Here is an 8,245-nt window from a genome sequence, read left to right on the forward strand (position 1 = left end):
TATACTTAACTATTGTCCCACTGCCTAATTCACTTATACACCACTAGAGGCCCAGTGCATGAAATTTGTGCACTGGGGGACTGGAAGGGGGCGGGAGGAGGTGCTTCAGCCCAGCCTGCACCCTCTCGCAGTCCAAAAGCGGACATCCTGAGAGCTGTCGCAGAGGCGGGAGAGGCTCCTGCCATCGCTGCTGTGCTGGCCAGCTGTTGGTCCAGCTTCTGGCTAAGCGGCTCTCACCCTGTGGGAGCGCACTGACCTTGAGGGGGCAGCTCCTGCACTGAGCGTCCCACCGTTTGGTCGATTGGTATATTAGCCTTTTATTATATAGGATCTTATGCTTAGATGTTTATTTTTTTAGGTTTTGCACACTACCTTTCTGGATACTTTTGCCTTTTGAAAATTTAGGTTTAGCTAAATAGAAAAATTACATTCATCACTAAAGTTATATAAAACTTTCTGGTGCTTGTCTTTTTCTCTTGTTCTTCACTAATGTGATTCTAACCACTAGAAATGTTCATTTTGTTGTTCAGCACTGCATTTCCACATTTCAAGAATCCCTGATTAGAGCAGGTATGCACGCCAGTGTTTGGACTCATTCACCTTTTAGTTGCCTGCAAAGTCACGTTGCTAAAAAGCATTGCATAAACATAACTGTTGGCATGAGAACTTCCACAGTTAAGTCATTTGCTGCCCACTACGTGTCAATGAAAAAGTTTGGAATTGGAGGGAGATTCTCAAAGAAAATGAAGTGCTACGATGACCAGTGTGTGTCATGTTACACTTTCTACAAGAAGAAAAAGGTCTGCAGTTCAATAAACACTTGGGTGCCTGCCATAGTCCAGGCATTGTGGTAGGCATTTGAAGCACAAAGGTAAGTTAGGAAGTCCCTGCCTGTGGGAAATGTCCAGTGGCAGATGCAGATGCAGAAGCTTGCAGTATACTATGGTTTTAAAAATGAAAGGTCCCAGAGTATTGGAATGACGCAGTTTTCAGTATTGCTGGCATGAGGTGAGGTCGACATTGGCAGGAGAAGTTGGAAAGGGTGCAGGTGCCAGGTAATGGAGGGTTCTACATACCTTTCTAAATTTGGTGTTACTTGGACCTAGTTTATGGACCTTGGTATGCCAAGGCATGGACGGATAATGGATTCTGTGTAAATCGTTGGCTAAAGAGTAGAGAATGGACTTAAGGCAGGGGGCAAACATTGGAATGAGAAACACAGAGCGTAAACTAACGTAGACTCTAGGGATGGGGAAGGGACAATTCAGGAAATAAGAGTTAAGACGACCGCATTTATTAATTGGCATAAGAAATTTAGTATGACTCCGGGTTTCTTCATTTTGTAATTCAGTGGCAATAACATTAATTGTAACCAAATTTAGGAGAATTGGGGGGGAGGTTGGAGGGACTGAATGACTACAACCTATCAAAAATGTATTTTTATCTAGCAATCAGTATCAATGCTATTTTTGAACGAGACATGTACAAGATAATGGAGATAAGATTTTCTTAGGGAAAGGTATGAAAAGTACTATCAAGTCTTCTGAGCAGATTCCTTTACTCCCAGTTGTATATAGTTCCCAGCACTTAAGGCTTTCATTAACACCATTTCTAAGGTCTTTGTCTCCTAAGCCCTTAGGTGCTTTAGATTCCTTTATCCCAATAGAGACCAGTTCACAGGGGCTAGAAGACCAGTCAAAAGTCAGCTACACTGACCTGAGTCTACAGAGAAATCTGTTTCATTCTCACTTATTCTCAATTATCAGAAATTAATGAAAAAAGTCAAATGAAACAAGCAGAAAGTCAATCCCAACCTAAAAGATGAGGGCTATTTTAGTATATGTAAATATTTTTATTTACTAGAGGCCCAGTGCATGAGATTTATGCATGGGTGGGTTCCCTAGGCCTGGCCAGCCATCATGGCCAATCAGGTTCCCCCTTCTCTCCCTTTCCCTTGCCACCCACGTCTACCGCCACCCACCCCCAGTCACCCATTCCATTCTGGGGGCCTGGCCCTGATTGGGCGATCCGGGCCTGCTGGCCAGGGGGAGGGAAAGGGAGGTTGGCTGGCAGGTCCCATTGGCAATCGAGCCTGCGGGCTGGGGGCAGCTTCTGCATTGAACGTCTGCACCCTGGTAGTGTGTGTCATAGTCACCAGTCATTCTGTCATAATGGTCACTTAGGCTTTTATATAGAGAGATATTTTATTGATTTCAGAGATGAAGGGAGAGAGGGAGATAGAGATATTTTATTGATTTCAGAGATGAAGGGAGAGAGGGAGATAGAAACAAAAATAATGAGAATCACCAAACAGCATGTCCCACCCTGGGGATTAAGCCTGCAACCCAGGCATATGCTCTCACCAGGAATCAAATCATGACCCCCTGGTTCAAAGAACAACGCTCAACCACTGAGCCCAGGCCAGCTGCGCTTAGTATCTTATTTACAATATGATGAAATATAATGGCTTTAAGTCTTGTGACACTGTTCTCTATCAATTAACTTTTTACCCAGATATTTTAGTGCTTACTACAGAAAACAAAGGAACAGAGTGTTTTCCCTAGAGGAACGTACTCTATTACAAATACTAAGGATTCACTTAGAACAGCAGGACTCAGAACTTGGGTGCATGAGCTATGTGACCTTGAGCAAGTTATTTAGCCTAGCTAAACCACAACATTCCACTCTGTAAAATGGGGGTAGTAATTCCCACCTTCGAGAGTAGCTGTACAGATTAAGTGTGATGATCTGTAAAATGCCTACCACAATATATAATACATAATATGCACTCACTGTTTAGTTACTGTCAATACAGAGGTAATTACTACTCTGGAATACCGTAAGCAGAATCTTAGGGAGAGGATCTGTCTTCCCTTCCTGATTCAAGTTTGGAACAAATGTTGCAAAGTACATAGCATTCAGTCCATATAACTTTCAAATAGCCACACAATACAGAAGCGACGATGGACAATGGTATGCACCCTTCTGATTTTAAATTACAGGGTTTTTTCCAAATATCAGAACCTTTTTCATTGCGTTTAGTATGTATTTGATGATACCAGCTTTAAAAGTAGGCCACCAACTTACACCACACACCAGAATAAACTCAGAATGGGTAAAAGACTTAAATATAAGTCGTGAAAATGTAAAAAAAAATCCTAAAAGAAAACATAGTCAGCAAAATTTCAGACATTTCTCATAGCAATATGTTTGCTAATACATCTCCAAGGGCAAGGGAAACAAAGGAGAAAATAAACAAATGGGACTATACCAAAATAAAAAGCTTCTGCACAGCAACAGAAACCATCAACAAAACGAACAGGGAGCCCACTGTGTGGGAGAACACATTTGCCAATGATACATCTGGTAAGGGGTTACAACCCAAAATATAGAATGAGCTCATACAACAACAAAAGGAACACAACCCAATTTTAAAAACGGGCTAAGGACCTAAAGAGCCACTCCTCCAAAGTGGACACACAGATGGCCAAGAGACATGAAAACATGCTCAAAGTCACTGATGATCTGAGAGATGCAAATTAAAACGACAACGAGGCATCACCTTACACCTGTCAGAACGGCTCCCTTCCACAAATCAACAAATGACAAGTACTGGTGAGGATGTGCAGAAAAGGGAACCCTCGTGCACTGCTGGTGGGAATGCAGACTGGTGCAGCCACTGTGGGAAACCGTATGGAGTTTCCTCAAAAAATTAAATATGGACCTGTCATTTGACCCAGTGATCCCACTTCTAGGAATATATCCTAAGAAACCCAAAACACCAACAGAAAGAATGTATGCACCCCTATGTTCATAGCAGCGCAATTTGCAATAGCTAAGATCTGGAAACAGCCCAGGTGTCCATCAGCAGATGAGCAGATAGCACAGCTGTGGGACATGGAATACTCTGCTGCTGTACAAAAGCAGGATCTCTTACCCTGTGAGACAGCACAGAGGGACCTACAGGAATCAGTCAGAGAAATACAAGTATCACATGGTCTCACTCCTATGTGGAATCTAAAGAACAAAGTAAACTGATAAACAAAATAGATCCAGAGACATAGCAACATGGAACAGACTGATGAATCTCAGAGGGCAGGAGGGGGTGGGTGAGTGGGTGGGAAGAGATTAACCAAAGAATTTATATACAAACTAGTACACGCAGAACCCATGGACACAAACAACAGTGTGGTGAAGGTCTGGGGTAGGAAGTGGGGTAGGCTAGTAGGGGTCCATGGGGGGAAAGGTAAGATAGCTGTAATACTTTGAATAATAAAGATAAATTAAAAAAAATAAAATAGAAAACAAACAAAACAAAAAACACACACAAAGGGAAAAAACACCAAAACAAAAACACCTGCAAACAAATCTCAGATCTTCCTCTTGTGAATTGCCCAGAGTGTAACAACCTCAAGTGCTAAACAGCCACCACCAAATATTGCTTCAAGGACGCCTCCTTTAACATTTAGTCAAAGCATGCTAGCCCTTTAAATCTCCTTAAGCTTATTTCCCTGAATGGTCAAATTGGCCTTAGGATAGTCTGAGTTCAGAGCAACCAAAAACAATGTGTCTTAGTTATACGGTGTCTTTTATGTTTTTTATATTTTAAAAAATATACTCTAAAAATTAATTTCAAAGAGGAAGGTAGAGGGAAGGAGATATAGAAACATCAGTGATGAGAGAGAGGTATTGATCGGCCGCCTTCTGCACACACCCCGCTGGGGATCGAGCCCACAACCCGGGCTTGTGCCCTGACCAGGAATCCATCAGGGACCTCCTGGTTCATAGGTCAACGCTCAGCCGCTAGCCACGCCGGCCAGGCTATATGACGCCTTTTAAATACAACCATTTTACAAAAATTAAATCTCTTAAAGCACTTGCATAAAACTCTCAGCTCAAATGTTAAAGGACTTCTTTCAGATTCAGGGGTCTTTATGCAATAAAACGGCTGAAACTCATCAGCTCATGGCATGAGGTACTCCAATCACAGTGGCTGCTCATTTCATTTATGGCAAATAAACAACTTTCTTACACTTACGATAAAATAGTTTGAATGCAGTAAAACCTCAACATAACGGACTAATTCGGGGGATGAGACGGGGGTGTCCGTTAAACCTGAGAGTGTGTCTTATAATGAAGTAGCTTTTCCCAATGCACATGTTAAAAAAAAAACTGACAAATTAGTTGACCTCTTTTTACCGCACGTTTGTGCAATGAAAATTAAGTATGAAAAGTTCCATTTCACAGACTTTTTTTTATGGATATGACTAGTCTTAAATTTAGGCAGAAAAGTCTAGTAAACGCGAGCACTCACCAGTCACCGCCGTCACGGGAGTGAGCAGAGCCCAGGCCCGCTGCGTGGCTGGCCGCACGTGGCAGCGCCAGCTGCACCTGTTACAGCGGCCGCAGAGAGGCCCGCACGTGGAACAGAACCAGTTACCGCTGGTTTGCGGTGTGATCACGTGCTAGTCATTAGCTGAACATCGTTTACAAGCGGCGATTCTTGGCTTTCTATAGGCCCGTGGTCGGCAAACCGCGGCTCGCGAGCCACACGCAGTTCTTTGCCCCCTTGAGTGTGGCTCTTTTCCACAAAATACCGCGGCCTGGGCTAGTCTATGTTGAAGATGTGGCGTTAGAAGAAGTTTAAGTTTAAAAAATGTGGCTCTCCAAAGGAATTTCAATCGTTGTCCTGTTGTTGATATTTGGCTCTGTGGACTAATGAGTTTTCGGACCGCTGCTATAGGCTATCGGTGTAGATATGGGATATTTATGTCGGCAACATTATGACAGTGTTTTTTTCCCCCAACATATATCCTATTTCCTAAAGTTTGTTAAGAAATAACAACAAGCACAGTGAATTAATAACAACAAGATAACCTGTTAATTTAATATAAGCAAATCTTGGTTAAAAGCATTTTAAAATGAATAGGGTGTTCATTTGCACATATGAATACAGACCGGAAATTTTGTCTGTTAAATCGAGGTCTGTGAAATCGAGTATTTACTGTATAAATTTAAAAGTTTATAGTGAGAAAGGCTTACAGACCACTACCTGGTAAATGTCTGGTGTATCTGAGGGACCCACATTATGTATCCACGATCGTAGACCAGCGCGAACTCTCTGCATACTGTACACCATCCAAACCCTTCTTACCTCTGCTACCTCATGAGTGTACAGAAATAGCTTTAGGAAAAAGAATGAGAGCAATGGGGAAGTTCCTGGAAAGAGGACTGTATAAGGAGTTTTTAAAAAATTGGTTCTTGTCTCTGTTCTGCTAATAAATAGTTCTGTGATTTTTTTTCCCTGTTTCATGGGTAATTATTATTTTAAAAATATATATATTATTGATTTCAGAGAGGAAGAGAGAAAGAGAGGTAGAAACATCAATGATGAGAGAAAAATCATTGATTGGCTGCCTCCTGCACACCCCCTACGGGGGTCAAGCCCACAGCATCAGGCATGTATTCTTGACTGGACTCAAGCCCACAGGTCAACGCTCTATCCACTGAGCCAAACCAGCTAGGCCACAGGTAATTATGAAAAGTGTGACTATGCATTTTTCTGCAGTCATTTCTTAGGAATTTGCTACGAGGAAGCATTTGTCACCCTTGTTCACCTTTCCTCCATTTGTTCCTTTGTGACACAGACCCTAAGAGGCTCCATACCATTTAGCCCAACTTTTAACTACAAACCTTCAGAAAAGTTTGAAAAATAGTACAATGCATATCCATGTGCCTAGATTCAACAGCTGTTAATATCCTGCCACATTTGCTCTCTCTTTATGCAAAACATTTTTTTTGACTGAACAATTTGAAAGTTCTTCATCCCTAACTACATTTTCTAAAAATGAAGACATTCTCCTGAAAACCCTAAAATCGCTATCAACTGATGATGTGAATGAGCATTCAATACATCATTTAATATAAGGTCCATATTCCCCAGATGTTCCCTGAAAACATCTGCTTTATTTATTTTTGGACTCAGAGTCCAATCAAGATTTACAACACTGCATTTGGTGGGTTGCGTTGCATTTGGTTCACGTGTTTTATCTGATCCAAATCTGTTCCTCCCCCTCCTTTTTCAAGTTTTTATGACAATTTATTTTTGAAGGGTTTACGCCAGCTGCTGTAGTCATGCTTCCCTTGTGCTCTTATATATAAACTGCAAGTCACTGGATGTGAATGCCAACGTGCTCGCCATTGACATTTTAAAGAGAAAATTAAGTAAATATTTTGGTTTGAGGTCCAAGTAGTCTCTAGACTTCAGCTGGCAGGATTTGGACACAGCTGGAGAAAGCTATTTCCCGCTGAGCCTTAAATTCCAAGTAGCTTCCTATCATCACCACTTTGAATGAATGGTTGTAAAATAAATGACGTACTTTTTATTTTATTTTATTTTCTTAAATACATTTTTATTGATTTCAGAGAGGAAGGGAGAGGGAGAGAGAGAGAGAAACATCAATGATGAGAGAATCATTAATGGGCTGCTGTATGCCTCACATTGGGGATCAAGCCCACAACCTCAGCATGAGCCCTGACTGGTAATCAAACTGTGACCTCTTGGTTCATAGATCCATGGTCAACCACTGAGCCACACCGGCCAGGCATAGTTTTTAGTTTAAAAATTAGTTTTTGTTTCCTTTTTGTTTCCCTGTAGTTTTTTTGAGAGCTAGCCTCTTAATCAGGTTTATATGTTGCCCTATTTTTCTCTAAACTCATTTACATTTTACCCATTTGGTTTCTTTATCTTGCCTACTTATTTTCAAACAGAGCAAGAATAACTGATCTTAGAAAATGGACAAAAACTAACTACACACAGTGCCAGGAATAAGAAAAACTGAGTATTTTTCACATATGCTTCTTTGCTTGGATAAGCCTTATTTGACACAAAGGTTGGTTGTTATTTTCTTAATATATATATATTTTTTATTTCAGAGAGGGAGAGGAAGAGAGAGGTAGAAGTATCAATGATGAGAGAGAATCATTGATTGGCTATCTCCTTCCCCCACCGTGCCTGGCAAGTCCTCTGACCATGGAATCAAACCGTGACCTCCTGGTTCATAGGTTGAAGTTCAACCACTGAGCCATGCCAGTCTGATGACACAAAATTTAGTTAAATGATGTATTTAGAGCCTCCAAAGTACACAGCCCTGTATCACATGGAGTCTGAGATCTTGAAGACAATTTTATAGTAGAACCCTGTTTAACTGAAAAATAGTATTTGCTAATTTAAAAGGTCTTTACG

The sequence above is a fragment of the Pipistrellus hanaki genome (assembly GCF_964339955.1).
Source record: "Pipistrellus hanaki genome assembly, chromosome: 12".
NCBI classification, from domain to species: Eukaryota; Metazoa; Chordata; class Mammalia; order Chiroptera; family Vespertilionidae; genus Pipistrellus; species Pipistrellus hanaki.